Source organism: Moschus berezovskii, chromosome 22 (assembly GCF_049115385.1).
Source record: "Moschus berezovskii isolate FMDL1 chromosome 22, NW_MosBer_1.0, whole genome shotgun sequence".
Classification (NCBI taxonomy): domain Eukaryota; kingdom Metazoa; phylum Chordata; class Mammalia; order Artiodactyla; family Moschidae; genus Moschus; species Moschus berezovskii.
In genome coordinates, this window is record NC_142481.1 from 38709732 (window position 1) to 38727382 (window position 17651).

Here is a 17651-nt window from a genome sequence, read left to right on the forward strand (position 1 = left end):
AAACCTCAAGGATCCGAGAGGAGGCTTGGCAAAAGGAATTCCCAGGAAAACGGCCACAGGCTGAGCAAATCCTTTTAAGCTGACATAGTTTCCCAGGACTCTGCCCTGAGCAGTCTCCACAATAGGTGGTGAGGGTGGCCGCCCTGGTGGACATTGAGAGAAAATGAGGACACGTCAGTGGTGAAGGTTTGAACTGGATTCTGGGTGGACTTTGGCACCTCTGCCATGTGATCTTGAATGTCCTCTCAACCCTCTAAGCCTCAGCTGCTTATGTGAGAGAGAGAGAAGCTAACTGTCCTTCCTAACTCACAGGGTCATCAGAGGGAGCGAGACTGGGGGTCACATTCTGTCTGTCCCATTCCCGCGGAGCAGGCGGTTTTTTCTCGCTGAGCTCAAATGCGTCTCCTGCAGTTGCCACATCAGGCCTGGTCCTCCCTGCTTGGGGACATCCTGCACCTTCATGAGGCAGGTGGCCTTCGTGTTGACCCCTGTTCATGCTCATCCCTCAAGTCCTCTCTTATCCGTCGTCAACAGCTGCAGTTTGTTTAAGCATCCTAACAGGAAATGATTTCCAGCCTCTCATCCTGCCAATTGTTCCCCTTTAGATACAGACAAAATGACAACCTCTCTCTCAAAGCGTGTGGCCAGAACAGAGAAGAATAACCCAGATCTGGTCTTATAGACACATCCGATGACAGCCTTCAAGAAACGTGTGTGAAGTGGACAGATGCCCAGTTGGCAAAGGTGAAAAAGTGGGTGATGGGCTGTAAGGCACAGGCAACAATGGCGACATCAGTGGTTACCATTTGCTGCTGCTGCTGCTAGGTCACTTCAGTCGTGTCTGACTCTGTGCGACCCCATAGATGTCAGCCCACCAGGCTCCTCTCTCCCTGGGATTCACCAGGCAAGAACACTGGAGTGGGTTGTATTTCCTTCTCCAATGCATGAAAGTGAAAAGTGAAAGTGAAGTCCCTCAGTCGTGTCCGACTAGTAGCGACCCCGTGGACTGCAGCCTATGAGGCTCCTCCATCCATGGGATTTTCCAGGCAAGAGTACTGGAGTGGGGTGCCATTGCCTTCTCCGGGTTACCACTTGAGGTACATGTAATGTTGTGTATTGGGTACTTTCTCTGTGCCACGTGGACAATCCAATGACAAAAGCCTTGCTAGGGAAACATTAATATGTCCATTTTCCAAAGAGGTAACTGAAGAAATGGAGGAAGCCAGTATGGATTTTTAAAAGATGGAAATAGACTGACTCGACCCAGATAAGCCAGCAGAAAGGGGATAATCAGCTTCTAATGTGCTTCTTCTGCTGCTCTTACCCTCGGTTCCAGGTCTCTCACAGTGTCACAGCACCAGGAAGAGGATTAAACCCAGTGGAGGCTGGGCTGTCAGCACTGACAGCCAGAGCACTGGCTCTGGACTCTCAGGAGGCAGGGATAGAATTCAGAGCATGATATTCCAGCTGACCCTGGATACATACCTTTCCCTGTCTGAGCCTGTTTTTCCATCTATAAAATGGTACAGATGCATTCTGAGGGCTCTTGCTGCACCCTTGTATTAACCATGTCTTCTATGCTGTGTATTCTGATGCTTTGATACTGGGAGCCTTGCTGATTCTGGGGCGACTGCCCCTCCCAGAGTTAGCCGATCCCTGGAGACAGGAATGAATTTTCTCTTCCAGTATGCCAGAGGCTGAACCCCAACCACCTTCTTTATCAGGCCTGCCAAAACGGCCACTATCATCCTGCCCTAATCACTCCAGGGCAAAGTACCTACCAGTTGTGGGCAGTCCCTAAACCCTGGAGCATGGCGGGGATTGGCTAGCTCCCTCACCCTATCCAGCCCACCCCACCAACCAAGATAAATTTCCTGTCCAGATTCCTCCCTTCTTCCTCTGCCCCCTGACACACCTGATGCTTCACCTTCTAGCCCACCAGGTGGTGTCAGGCCCCCTCCTCTGGGAAACTGGGAAAAACAAACTATCTCTTAAATGACCATTGGCTCCTGATCCATGGGCTTGACCACACCTCAGAGTGTCTACTAGTACACTGTAAGTTATAACAACTCTTTACTTATGAATCACTGTTTTTTCACTTATCCAATTCCAGACACTCTTTAGAAACAACCCATTTCACACTTACAACAGCCCAGTGATGTAGATACAGTTCTCACTCCCATTTTAGCCATGCAAATCTGAGACACAGAAAAGAATCATAACTTGTCTGAGAACACACAGTACTGAGTGCTGCCTTGGATGGGAACCTAGCCACGCTGACTCCAGAGTTTACATCAATACTCCGCTAAGCATCACCGACTCAATGGACGTGAGTTTGAGCGAACTCCGGGAGTTGGTGATGGATAGGGAGGCCTGGCGTGCTATGATTCATGGGGTCGCAAAGAGTCGGACACGACTGAGCGACTGAACTGAACTGAAGACACTTTTAGCCATATCTGGACTAATGGTCAAGGGGGAAACACACGGAGCTCGCCAAAGTCCTCAGCTGCTCAGCGATAGGTGAGCTGGTTGCCCTCCTGCACGGGGCATGGCCGGTGCAGCTGCGTCTCCCAGGGTGTACCCTCCCCTTTGTCTCCTGTCGCTGCCCGGAGTTGGCAGAGCCTCAGAGTCCTGACAGCGCGCGCTGCTGCGGGCCCCAGTGGCCTGTCACTGCTTTGCCCTGTAGGCTTCTCCTCCACCTGGTCCCCCGCAAGGATTCCCAAAGACCGCCCGCTATTTGCATTTCAGGAGGACTCACCCCAAGCCGTGGAAATGGCGAGGGAGGTCAGGACCAGAGCGACGAGCCACATCTTGGCAAGACAGCAAGCTCTGCGTCCTCAGTCTCTGTGCCTCCGGAGGGCCTTATGAGTCCGCCCAGTTCCCGCCCCCTCCAGCTTCTCTCCCCAGCCCCGCCCCCGCCGCCCAAGAGCTGATGGGGAGACAAGAGAAGAGCTCTCCCCGCTCCCTAAGAGGCAAGGGCTGAAGTTTTGGCGGCCAAGCCCGTCCAGGCCCCGCCCTCCTAGACTTTGATTCAAAGAGCTTGCATTAAACTTCCTGATTAGAGATCAGTTCAGTTCAGTTCAGTTCAGTCGCTCAGTCGTGTCCGACTCTTTGCTACCCCATGAATCACAACACGCCAGGCCTCCCTGTCCATCACCAACTCCCGGAGTTCACGCAAACTCATGTCCATCGAGTCGGTGATGCCATCCAGCCATCTCACTCTCTGTCGGCCCCTTCTCCTCCCGCCCCCATCTTTCCCAGCATCAGAGTCTTTTCCAGTGAGTCAACTCTTAGCATGAGGTGACCAAAGTATTGGAGTTTCGGCTTTAGCATCAGTCCCTCCAATGAACACCCAGGATTGATCTCCTTTAGAATGGACTGGTTGGATCTCCTTGCAGTCCAGATAGCCACTGAGTTTTGAACCACTAGTTTTACAAGTGTTTCTCCCTTCCTGGATTCTAACCCTAGTGCACTGTGAGCCACCCAAAGCAGGCATAAGCAAACAGAGGTCTTTAGACAAGGGCACACTTCGGTGGAACAAAAGACTGGTTTCAAATGGGGAAAGGAGTACCTCAAAGCTGTATGTTGTCACCCTGCTTATTTAACTTATATGCAAGTACATCATGCGGCATGCCAGGCTGGATGACATACAAGCTGGAATCAAGATTGCTGGGAGAAACATCAATAAGCTCAGATATGCAGATGACACCTCACTTATGGCAGAAAGTGTAGAAGAATTAAAGAGCGTCTTGATGAAAGTGAAAGAGGTGAGTGAAAAAATTGGCTTAAAACTCAACATTCAGAAAACTAAGATCATGGCATCCGGTCCCATCATTTCGTGGCAAATAGATGGGGAAACAATGGAAACAGTGTCAGACTTTATTTTCTTGGGATCCAAAATCACTGCAGCCATGAAATTAAAAGATGCTTGCTCCTTGGAAGAAAAGCTATGACCAACATAGACAGCATATTAAAAAGCAGAGACATTCCTTACACAGCAAAGATCTGTCTAGTCAAAGTATGGTTTTTCGAGTAATCATGTATGGATGTGAGAGTTGGACTATAAAGAAAGCTGAGCATCAAAAGAATTGATGCTTTTGAACTGTGGTGTTGGAGAAGACTCTTGAGAGACGGTTGGACTGCAGGAAGATCCAGACAGTCAATCCTAAAGGAGATCAGTCTGGGTGTTCATTGGAACGACTGATGCTGAAGTTGAAACTCCGATACTTTGGCCACCTGATGCAAAGAACTGACTCATTGAAAAAGACCCTGATGCAGGGAAAGATTAATGGTGGGAGGAGAAGGGGATGAGGGAGGATGAAATGGTTGGATGGCATCACTGACTCAATGGACATGAGTTTGGGTAAGCTCTGAGAGTTGGTGATGGACAGGGAGGCCTGGCATGCTGTGATTCAGGGGGTTGCAAAGAGTCGGACACTCCTGAGTTACTGAACTGACTGAACGGACGCTTTGGTGTGTGGTCCTCAGAACAAGGCAAAAACTTTCAGAGCGGCCCCATGCCCCTCAGCTGCCCAGTTGGAGAACATGCGGCAAATCTCTGCTCCCCCAGGTTTCTGTTTCAGAGAATTCCGTGCTTCCCACCTTGGAAGCATCTTAAATTTCATCCCGTTTCGCTTTGGATGCCTGGATTAACTTTACAGTGTTCCTGACAATTAACTCAGCCTCCTTTTGCACACCTCCGGGGTTTGGGGACTCACTGCTTCCTCAGGCAGGGATCTTTGGACAGAATGTTCTTATAGTATCTTATAGTAAAGGAACACTGTCTCTTCATAGTCCCTGACTCGAACCATCCGTCTTTCCTTCCAGTCATTATTTCCTTCATTCATTCATTCTGCAGACATCTATCAAATATTTGGCTCTATGCTGGGAAGTATGGATACAAAGGTACATTTAAGACATGTTCTAGCATCTGGAGGAGTTCACCATGTAATAGATAAAATAGATGGGGGAAGCTCTGGGTGACTTGCCATGCAGTGTGAAAGCACCAGATACAGGGATCTCTGCTATATATATAAAGTGCTCTGGGTATACCTGGTAGAGTGTCATCTCCCTGGTGGGGATGCAAAAAGATGCTCAAAATCTGTTTCATAGAATCATTAAATGTCCAACAAAAGAGAATTCTCCAAATACACTCTAATGTTGATATTTAGCTGGCTAAGACAATACAATCCATTCACTCAAACTAGTGATGCACACTTCTACATATGGACAAGAGAATACAGTCATGATCCATTGTGAAGGGGGAAATATAGGTTATAAAAGAGTGAGGGTTGCTCTGGGACACAGCTTGGCAGTTCATTACAACTTAAACTTAGGGACTCCCTGGTGGTTCGGTGGTTAAGAATCAGCCTGCCAACGCAGGGGACACAGGTTTGACCCTTGCTCTGGGAAGATCCTACATGCCGTGGAGCAACTAAGCCTGTACTCCACAACTACTGAGCCCGTCGGCTGCAGCTCCTGAGAACTGCATGCCCTAGAACCTGTGCTCTGCAGCAGGAGGAGCCACTGCCTTGAGATGCCTGTGCACTGCATGAGGAGTAGCCCCATTCGCTGTAACTAAAAGTCCTCGTGCAGCAACGAAGACCCAGTGCAGCCAAACATAAATAAATAGATAAATAAAACTCAAACTTAGAGTTACCATATTTCACAGCAATTTCACTCCTAGGTATGTATCCAAGATAACTGATAATATGTCCATACAAAAACTTGCACATAAATAGCAGTGTTAGTCAAAAAAGTTGAAAGTGAAAACAACCAACCAACCAAAATGTCCATCAACTGAAGAATGGACAAGGAACTATTATGATCTATAATATAATCTATCCACCCCATGGAATATTATTTGGGCATAAAAAGAAATATAGTTTGGATACTTGCTACAATGTGGAGGAACCCTCAAAACATCATGCTAATGGAAAAAGCCAGATACAGGAGGCCAGACGGTGTATGATTTTATTTATGAGAGGTTCATAATAAGCAAATCCACAGAAACAAAGTAGATTAGAGGTTTCTATAGGCTGGGGATGAGGGCAATAAGGAATGACTCCTAATAGGTATGAGGTTTCTTTTAGGAGTGATGACAATTTTCTGGGATTGGATAGTGGTGATGATTAAAAGACTTTGTGAATATACAATACCACTAAACTGTGCACTTTAAAAATGTGAATTTTATGGTACTTGAATTATATTTCAAGATAATTATTTTAAAAATCCCATCTAGTATCCTATGTTAAAATAAAAAGCTCCACTTCGTAAATTTGAAGATATAATTGCCTTTTCAAATGATTCACACACAAAGCAGAAATCCATCGAGCAAGCAGAAAAATTCCGAAAGGTAGAGAGGGAGCTGGACAAGCAAATCATAAACAAATGAAAAATGATGACGTTGGGCAGTGTCCCTTTCTTCGAGGGGACAAAAGGAGCTTTGAGGCATGTTACCTCACTGGTGCTGGCCAGGAAATTCCAGACTGACTGGTTAAGATTACATTCCTGGGGAAGTTTGAAACTCCAATCAGGTAAGGTACTAAATCTTCATCCGATGATGAGGGCTTAGCACAAGTAACTGCATTTGAGGCCTGTTTTGTTTTTAACAATTCCCCTCTTTGGATCCAACACTTCGCTTAACTGTGATCAAGATCTAAGGCATCTAGGCAAGATCGAAGCACCACTCTTGGCTACAGGTCACAACTTCTGTGGGTCCTTCGTGTGGTGTCCAGAGCTCCACAATTTTTTTTGTTTAATCCCCATGACAGTCATAGGTCATGGCTTCCAGTTCATGATACTTAACTGGTTATTCTCTTCCCTTCTTTCCCAACATTCCAGTCTTAGGGAGATCGTTTGCTTGGTTGTCAGCAGCTGGGAACATGTATTTAAAGCTTTTGAGAGAATACAGTGCGCTCACGGAAATGATTATGACGCAATAAGCACAGTAACTCTCAATGTTTGTAGTGAGAGTCCCGGAGACGCAAGAGAAGCAGATCCGATCCCTGGGTGGGGAAGATCTCTTGGAGGAGGAAATGGCAACCCACTCCAGTATTCTTACCTGGGAAATCCCATGGACAGAGGAGCCCGGCAGGCTACAGTCCATGGAGTCACAAGAGTCAGACACAACTGAGTGATCGAGTGCATGTGTGTGTGCGCGCGAGCTCACACACACACACACACACACACACACACACGACACAGTAGAGCCATGGTCCCCAAGACCTAAAGCAAAGTCAAATCTGTCCAAGAAAGAATCATTGAAAGAGTCAGCTTTTTAAGCCAGGTGGCTTGCTCAGTGATCTGATGTAATCGATCATATGGAACTAAGTTACTTCCCCAGAAGTGTTAATCCAAGTGCAGCAGGTGGTGTTGGTCAAAGCACGGATATCTCCCTGCTCAGTTTAAACATGATCAGGGGAAAAAGACACATGTATCCCATTGTTCACTGCAGCACTATTTACAACAGCTAGAACATGGAAGCAACCTAGATGTCCATTGATAGATGAATCGATAAAGAATTAGTGGTACATATACACAATGGAATATTACTCAGTCATAAAAAGGAATGCATTTGAGTCAGTTCTAATGAGGTGGATGAACCTAGAACCTATTATACAGAGTGAAGTAAGTCAGAAAGAGAATGATAAATTCCGCACATATACGGAATCTAGAAAAATGGTACTGAAGAATACTTACAGAGAAGCAGCGGAGAAACATACATAGAGAATAGACTTATGGACACGGGGAGAGGGGAGGAGAGGGTGAGAATAAGAGTAACATGGAAACTCACATTACAATATGTAAAATAGATAGCTATTTTAAAAAATAGGGAGCTTGCCGTATGGCTCAGGAAACTCAAACAGGCGCTCTGTATCAACCTAGAGGGGTGGGATGTGGAGGGAGATGGGAGGGAAGTTCCAAAGGGAGGGGATATATGTATACCTATGGCTGTTTCCTGTTGAGGTTTGACAGTAAACAACAAAATTCTGTAAAGCAATTATCCTTCAATTAAAAAATAAATAAATAAAAAGATCAAGGGCTATCCTGTTATCCAAAACAACTTTGGCTAGAGTCTAAGGAGTTTTTTTAGGCAGCTATTGCTTTAGCAGCAGCAGTCTCTAATACTTTCAACAGCAAAGGAGAGGTTACTGATCGTAGCCTCATTCACATTTACTCCTAACCATTTACATTTACACATTCCTTCAAAGAAGCAAGTCTTGAACACTGAATGCCTCCTGGTAATTCCCATTTGAATCTTTGGTTCTAGATTGGAAAGGTGACAGCCATGGAGGCTAGTAAAAGGGTCTGTAGACCACCTAGGCAGTTCTACCCTTTCCTCATGTACAATTTTTTTGTGGACAGCCTGGACACAAGGTTTCCCAAGTTTGGGGTTGTTAACAGAGACAAAGAAATGGATCAGGGTGACGCCGGCATCATGCACAGACAAGAGTTTTTTTGTAAATGACAGATCAGCAGTCTGAAAACTTACTCCCTTTAGCAATGGTCTTGGAAATATGGATGATGGCATCATCTTTTCAGGCCATTGCCGGAGTAGAGGGAAGAAAGAGAAGAAAAAGAAAGGTTTCATGTTTAAAGTATTAAGTTGTTTTTCTTTAATTAATTTCTGTTGGCATATAGTTGCTTTTTACTATGTCTTAGCTTCTGCTGTACAGCAAATGAATCAGCTATGTTATTGATGCTCATTGCCATTTCCTCCTTAGGGGATCTTCCTGACCCAGGGATCCAGCGGGCATCTTCTGCATTGCAGGCAGATTCTTTACAACTGTGTCTCCTGGGACGTCTGCAATATCTATTGTTTGGGTAAATTCCTTTCTTCTTGAGGTTCCTGAGTCTTCCAGGAAGTTATTTTCCTTCCTCACTTGGTAAGGTTGCTGGGAAAGCTCTAAGCAAGGTAACAGGTCGACTTTTTCAAGCAGCTCCTTAAAGTTGTCTGGTCATATTTGAGCCTTTATACATCTCTTTTAAATATGACATTCTCAGGTTCAATGGCTGGCTCAAGAAGTTCCCCTGGAGAAGAAAACAGCAACCCACTCCAGTTTTCTTGCCTGGAAAATTTCATGACCAGAGGGGCCTGGTGGGCTACAGTCCGTGGGGTCGCACAGAGTCGGACATGACTGAGGAATCGAGCACTAGAACTACTAGTCACAGCTTTGGTAAAATGTCCAATATTATCGTGTTCCGTTATAAGGAGGCCAGATTCGTACTGAACGAATAAGCTATATTGCCATGAAGAGAATACACAAGAGTTTCTGGATTTTGAAGGGGTTAGGTAGGGAGAAAAAATAAATATTTCATCTTTGTTCACAAAGGTGTAATTGATTAACTTGTCAATTCAAGAGAAAGAAAACAGGTTTCCTTAAATCTGGAAGACCAAAACATAAGCGAACCAGCAACATTTCAAACAAAGTCATCAAAAATTATAATGATCTTTATCAATTCATTTAGTCCTACATAATGAATTCTTGTTGATCTTTGGTTAGCAATCTTATGAATTTAGTTTTTCCTTAGAGTTCTGAAAAATCTTACCCAGTTTGGTGGTATGATCGAAAGTTATTACAATCGCTATTCTAGAGCACTTGTCAGAATCTCTTTTCTGAATTTCTCTGAAGATGAAACATTTTGTTGGAATACTTTTGCAAAAGCATCCAAGTAAAACAAGAACTATCTATAAACAACAAAAGACTTAAAATAATCATAGTTAAAGGTCTCATTAGATTTCATTACAATGTGATTGATACGGAAATTTTGTTATTTCTGTGATACACACAACATTTTAAGATAATAACTGGAATTACTAAGACATTTCAGATTTTTAGGAATTTCATGCAATTTTTGGAACACATAATACATACTAACATAAATACAACATTAAAAAGCTTAGTGTTACTTCTTTTCTGACAATGCTTCCCATGTAACTTAATATATCAAATAAATCTAATTAATATCTTTTCATATGAGAGAGAATAAATTTTTGAAGGTGTTCCGGGAACCCTTCAAAAGATCCCAAAGTTAGTTTAGGTCAGAAGATTTCATTTAGAATTTGATTTTGGGGACGTTTGTAAAAAATAACAAAAGGTTTAAAAACAGTCAAAGAGAATCACAGGTCTCTGTGAAACAATACTTAGTCATCTACTAAACCAAAGTGACAAAGACTTCTCAAGCAAATATGGAAGGTTATATATTCTGAGCAAAACTTCGCTCATTTACTATTGAGAGGACTAGTTTTACTTAAGTAATCAAAGACAACATACAATACAAGTGATTATTTTAACAAGTCTCAAGATGTTTGTTTTCTAGGCAGATCATTTTAAAAGGTAAAGAAAAACCTTTCACTATTGGACCAATAGTTCAATAAAACCTTTTCCTTTGAACAGTGAAAAAAACAACTTTTAGTTTGTACCAGCTTACTTTTGATATTGGGAAAGGTCCCCAGGGGCTCAGGGGTGAAGAATCCACCTGAGATGCAGGAGAGCCGTGAGTTTGATCCCTGGGTTAGGAAGATACCCTGGAGAAGGAAATGGCAGCCCCGTCTAGTATTCCTGTCTGAGAATCCAATGGACAGAGGAGCCTGGCAGGCTACAGTCGATGGGGTCGCACAGAGTCGGACACAACTGGACAACTGAACACACAGTTTTGATATGAAAACTCATTCAACCTATTTAAAAATGTAAAACTACATTTATTATATTTTTTAGAAACATAATTTTTATAGTAAAAATTTCAATGTGGCACAAGATATGTTTACTATCATACCCAACAAACTTAAACTAGCTTTTATTTACTAAAGATTATTTTAGATCATATGAACTTGAGAAACATTTGGGCTAGTTTCTATTATATTTCTGAGAGTTTGACTTATATAAGCACTTAATTTTTCTTATTGAATTAAATAGAGCTCGTTTTACAAGTTAATTTTAGAAATACCATCTAGAGGTAGAAAATACGCACACATCTACAGCACACATATTTATACACATAAACATACAGGGAGAGAAAAAGAGACTTCATAGTTTCATTTATGAACTGTAGCCAGGCCAGCACAGGAAGAGGCGGCAGCACCTCCCTTATGCTTTCACAATGTCATTTAGCAAGCTTGCTTTTGTCCAGGCAGACCAATATTGACATCAGAGAGAGCCGAGCAACCAGCAGCTTTAAAACACAAGATAATCCCCAAAAGGCTCATGGGTTCTTGGCTAAGGGCATAGGTTATAGCTGAAATGAAGCTTCTGGAGACCCAAATTCTAGAAAGGATGCTCATTTGCACTCATTCTGGCCGCAATGGCAGGCCAGTGAGGGGAAGCCCTCTGTTACAGATGAGGACTTTGTAACAGAGTTGGGATCAGCCTTCAGAGAAGATTGCCTCTATGAAGCTTGATTTCTTCCCTTACTTTTATCTGAGAAAGAATCAGGGGTCATATGAGCAGCCTAATAAGGGAACCTCTATTTCTATTCATGTGGAACAATCCAAGTGGTCTACCTAAGCAAAAAACAAGGCTGTTTCTAGTCACTTACCATACCACACACACACACAAACACAGACTTACACACACACTGAAACTCATAAATCCATACACCTGCCAAGGAATAACCATCCAGCCTTTTGCCCTGGCCATTTGGCCTATCCATTCTGGGAACACAACCCTAGCTGTTAGCCCATGAAGACTGTGGGATGCTGTCTTAACAAAATATAAAAAGAAGGGATGAATTATTCTCCTCATCTCATGGTTCAATTACATACCTACTTGTGACACCCACAATTTCAAAAAGAGAGGCAGCCACTCCCAGACCTTGCTCTGAATGGCTACAGTTATGGATGCCCATACCTGGCTCATGACGACTCTGCAGAAATGGGTAAGGCTGAAGCCAATCAAACCTGAGGCCAAACCTTAGTTTTGCTTGTGTGGATAATCTTGTAGCATGACAATCGCTATAAGTAACACAGATCTTAGGTGTCAGTGGGCTTGATTGGGATGATCACCTTTCCTTTGGGTAACTCCCTAAGGTTTCCATGTGAAACTAGATGATCTGGAAAGTAAAATCCTAGGAACTGACCTTAACTCCTAAGCAGCTGGGCAGGTCTCAGGAGAGAAGACAAAACCTTTCCATCTCTGTCGATTTATTCAAAAGACATATGGAGAGCACATACTGAAACAAGCACCGGACAAGTGTGAGCTTGTGTCATATGGGTCCTTTACTGGGCTTCGCTCGGTTAATTATGGGATCAATCAGACAAAGCCTTCATGATGTAGAACACAGCACTGGGAGATCAGAAACCTGGGAACTCCACTGAGTGGCATGCGGGCATCTGTTCTGGAAAGGGAGTGGTGAGAGGCAGGAGTGCCTGTGGGTGAGGTGATCTCTCATGCACCACTCTCTCTGAATCAACATTCTATGAATCTAGAATTATATGACATTTTCCACTGCTGTCTAGATATGTAGTGTTTCTGGAACCTCAGTTGTTCTCATAATAACTTCACGCTTTTTTTGCCATATCAGTATACCATCTGTGTTATTATTATCATGAGATCCTGTGTGTGTATTCAGGATCACATGTCTGACTTTTTTCAACCCCGGGGACTGCAGCCCTCCAGGCTCCTCTGTCCATGAAATTTTCCAGGCAAGGATATTGGAGTGGGTGGCCATGCCCTCCTTCAGTGGAACTTTTCCATCCAGGGATTGAACTTGTGCTTCCTGCATTGCAGGTGGATTCTTTACCACTGAACTTCCTGGAACGCTGAACAGAACACACACACACACACACACACACACACACATATAAATGCCCAAATCTGTCCATGACTTCTGAACACACTGGGTATTAAGACGTGAGCAGGATTTGGGGAACAGAGAAGAAAGTACATCAGCAGCAGTGCAAGGTGGATTGGAGGCTTCTTGGGGGTGGGCAGTAGGGGCTGAAAGGTAAATAAAGGACAGAGACCAATTTCTTTTTTACTCTGAAAAGTACCAAGTTAAGGAGAGCGGGGTTTCACCCCAGACGATGGGGATGACAAGATAATAAGGGTGTTTCTGAAAGTAGAATCTGGCAGAAGCATGTAAGCCATTGGAGTGGCCAAGAGGGTTACTCTGAAAAGGAACTTTCCAAACACTGACACGGTGGAAGGTGAGTTCTCCTTCCCAAAGATGGCTAAGTTCTCAGCAGGTAAAAGTTTTTCCTTAGGGGCTCCCACAGACCTCAGCAACAATAATGAGAGAAGAATCTCCAAAATGCTAGATGCCAAAAAGTTGTGTCAAATGCCAGGATCTATTGTTGTGAGCTGTTGGCTCTCACTCTGAAAGGTCACAGGAGCCATGGGAAGTTGTAAGCCACTGAGATTCCCCGAATCACTGTCTTGTTCTGTGCTTACTTGTCCTTCTAGTAAGCAGGTCAGGAGCACACTGGGGACTGGGCACAAGTGTGCGGTGTGGGCAGAGGTTGAATCAGTCCACGGTTCCCCCAACATATCACCCAGGTTTCAAGTACCCTGCAAGCTACACACACATATATATAAAATGTCACTCCAAAGTACAATAAGCATGAACATCAAGATGTGCAAATTAAAACTACACATATCAAACTGCACCTATTCAATGGCAAGGAATCACCTCATACGGTTTTTGTGGTGTGCCAAGTATTGGCAAGAAAAACAGGAGGTTTCACAACTGATGTAGGAGATAGATTAATACAGCATTTCTTGGGGTATTTGGAAAAATCTATCCCCCCGGAGAGGAAATGACAATCCACTCCAGTTTTTGCCTGAAGAATCCCATGGACAGAGGAGCCTGGTCAGCTACAGTCCATGGGGTTGCAAAGAGTCGAACATGCCTGAAGCACTTGAGCACATCCAAATACTTAACAAAGGATATCCCGGTGGCCTTAGCTATTCTCTGCTGCTGCTGCTGCTGCTCTACTGAGGAATAATTCTGAATGTGCTCAAAGATGTCTGTATCAGATCGTTCACCTCAGTGACAATGATAGTAGTAAAAAGTATGAAATAACCTATGACCAACAAAGTAAATGGTTAAATAATTTATTAAGTGTTTCTACTGTAGGATGCTAGGTAGCAGTCAAAAATGTAGTAACATATATGATATTGTTTTTAAGTGTTTATTAAAAAAGCAGTTTGGCACGTGCTATTAAAGAAGAAGGATCAAAACTTGCATTCACGGGAACTTCCCTGGTTGTCCAGTGGTTAAGAATTAGCCTTGCCATGCAGGGATGCAGGTTCGATCCCTGGTTGGGGAACTAAGATTCCACATGCCTCAGAGCAAATAAGCCCACAGGCCACAATGACTGAGCCTGAACACTCTTGAGCCTGCCTGCCACAACTAGAGAGTCCATGCTGCTGCTGCTGCTGCTGCTGCTAAGTCACGTCAGTCGTGTCCGACTCTGTGTGACCCCATAGACGGAAGCCCACCAGGCTCCCCCGTCCCTGGGATTCTCCAGGCAAGAACACTGGAGTGGGTTGCCATTTCCTTCTAGAGAGTCCATAGGGTGTAGCAAAAGATCCCACATGACACGACTAAGCCTCGACACAGCCAAATAAATAAATGTTTTAAAAAACCCATGCATTTATTTCCACTCCCTTCTCAAGTTTTTCTAAAAGGAGAGCAAAACAACATTTGTTAAGGCACAAGCTGCTGTGTCCACACAAAACGGAAGAGGAGTTGAAGGCAACAGTATTTTAGAAGCTGAAAGATGACAGAACAATTATTACTACTTTAAGAGCAGAGAGAGGGAGAGTCGATGTGTGGGGAAGAGGGAGCCCCCAACAGAGGGATGCAGAATGGAGGCAATAGACAGCCCTCTGGCTTAGAGGTGCCAGGTAGCTGTTAAAGTGGGGGTGCAGATATCCCCAACTTCTGTGCATCAAGAGTGCAGCTCTCCCCTCCAAGATCCACCCAGACCAAGGTTCCCCACGCTGGCTCTGCTTCTGTCATTTCTAGAACTGGACTGCATCTCGGGAATCCAATCACGTGATCACAACAGGGCGTCAGAAGGATCCTGGAAGCCTTATTTCTGTCCAGAGATCTGAGTGTCAAAAGGAAAAGTCTCCTGAAGTTCCAGGAAGTGATTGCAGTAACAGTGACCCTTGATGAAGACAGTGTCTGATCAACTACCTAGTGGTCATGATGATGGACAAGGTGGTCCCATCCTTATATTACTAGCTGATCAGCAGTGGTATGCTTTTCCCACTGAGTAACTTATTTTCAGGAAAACAATTTTCTAAGGGAGTGGCCAACATGGTGGAGTGGAAAGAACCTGAACTTACCCCGTGCAGCAGGCACTCCAAATAGGGTAACAGTGAGAAGGACCTGAAGACTAGCAGAAAAGGTTTTCTACAACTAAGATACAAAGAAGGAAACAACAATACAAGAGGATGGATAGAGAAGACCCACACCCCCTGCGTAGGTGACCCACAGACGGGAGCATAAGCACAGTTGAAGAGGCTCTCCCAAGGAGCGAGGAGTCTGAGTCCTGCCTGCATCAGGGCCCCCAACCTGGGGAACCTGTACCAGGAAGACCAGCCCCCAGAGTCTCTGGCTTTGAAGGCCAGCGTGCAGGGCAACTGGAGGCCTTGGGAAAGGTGTACATAAAATATCACATACTCTTAGACCCAGCAAGGAAGCAGTCATTGGAAAGGAGCCTAGATCTGACCCACTTGCTGATCTTGGAGAGCCTCCTGAAGAGGCAGGAGACAACTGGGATACCCCCTAAGGAAAAACATTACCGTGGCAGCCATTTGTGGGTGCCCATTCTGTCACCAGGACACCAGTGCTAGCAAGTGCCATTTGGGAGCCCTCGCTCTAGTCCAATAGCACTGACTCTTCCCTATCCCCCAGTTAGTTGGCACAAGACCCAGGACCCCTCAGGCTGAGCAGTCAGCCACTCTGGGACACAGCCCTGCCCATCAGCAGGCCCAGAACCCAGCCTCACCCATCAATAGGTCAGCACCAGCTGTAAAACCACCCAACCTCAGCAGCCAACCATACTGGCACATGGCCCTGCCATAATGGGCTGAAACCAGCCCTGGGACCTACCCCCAATTCAGGATCCCCTGGCAGCCACCTGGGCCAGGGACCAGCCCCACCTACTATGGGCCCACAGTAGTCTGCCCTGCCAAAATAGGAGGACTCTGGAAATCCACATAGGTGGCACCACTAGAGCCTATGATTTTGGTGACCTGAGGGAAGTGTGCTGCTGGCTCCTATGGGAAAACCGCTGCATGAGGCCACTTCTCCAAGACTGGGAAATGTAACTGACCTATCTTAATACAAAAAATAAAACAGAACTAGGCAAAAGGAGGCAAAAGCAAAATATGTTACAAGGAAGGATTAAGATAAAACCCTAGAATAACTGGAGATAAGCAATCTACTCCATAAAGGGTTCCAGGTAATGAATATAAAGAGCCTCAACAAACCCGAGAAGAATGGATGAACACAGTGACAAGCACAACAAAGAGTCAGAAAGTATAGAGAAAAATGGCGCTGAAGAATACAACTGCTGAAATCAAAAACATGCTAGAAGGAATCATCCGGAGAAGGCAATGGCAGCCCACTCCAGTACTATTACCTGGAAACTCCCGTGGATGGAGGAGCCTGGTGGGCTGCAGTCCATGGGGTCGCTAGGAGTCGGACACGACTGAGAGACTTCACTTTCACTTTTCACTTTCATGCATTGGAGAAGGAAATGGCAACCCACTCCAGTGTTCTTACCTGGAGAATCCCAGGGACGGGGGAGCCTGGTGGGCTTCCATCTATGGGGTCGCACAGAGTCGGACACGACTGAAGCGACTTAGCAGCAGCAGCAGCAGAAGGAATCCTCAGTAGACTAGGTGACACGAAGGAACAAATCAGTGAACTGCAGGACAGAGCAGTGGGGATCCCCAAAGTGAAAAGGGAAATAAAAGAACCAAAAAAATTAGAACAGTTTAAAAGACCTCTGAGACAACAAGTATACTATCATTTGCAGGATAGGGGTTCCAGAAAGAGAAGAGAGAGAGAAAGGGGCAGAAAATATATTTGAAGAAATGATAGCTGAAAACTTCCCTAATATGGGAAAGGAAAGAGAAATCCAGATCCAGGAAGTACAGAGTGTCCCAAACAAGATCAAACCAAGAGGTCCACACCAAGACAAAATGTCAAAAGTTAAAGAGAGACTATTAAAAACACCAAGGTTAAACCAAGTGCTGCTGCTGCTGCTGCTAAGTCACTTCAGTCGTGTCCGACTCTGTGCGACCCCATAGACAGCAGCCCACCAGGCTCCCCTGTCCCTGGGTTTCTCCAGGCAAGAACACTGGAGTCGGTTGCCATTTCCTTCTCCAATGCATGAAAGTGAAAAGTGAAGTGAAGTCTCTCAGTTGTGTCCGACTCCTAGCGACCCCATGGACTGCAGCCCACCAGGCTCCTCCGTCCATGGGATTGTCCAGGCAAGAGTACTGGAGTGGGGTGCCATTGCCTTCCCGAAAACCAACTAGTTATGCCTAATGAAATTCTCATAAAGCATCAACTGGGTCTTCAGCAGAAACGCTACATGTCAGGAGGGAGTGGCATGATATATTGGAAGGCATGAAAGGAACAATCCCACAACCAAGAACACTCCACCTGACAAGGATATCATTCAGGTT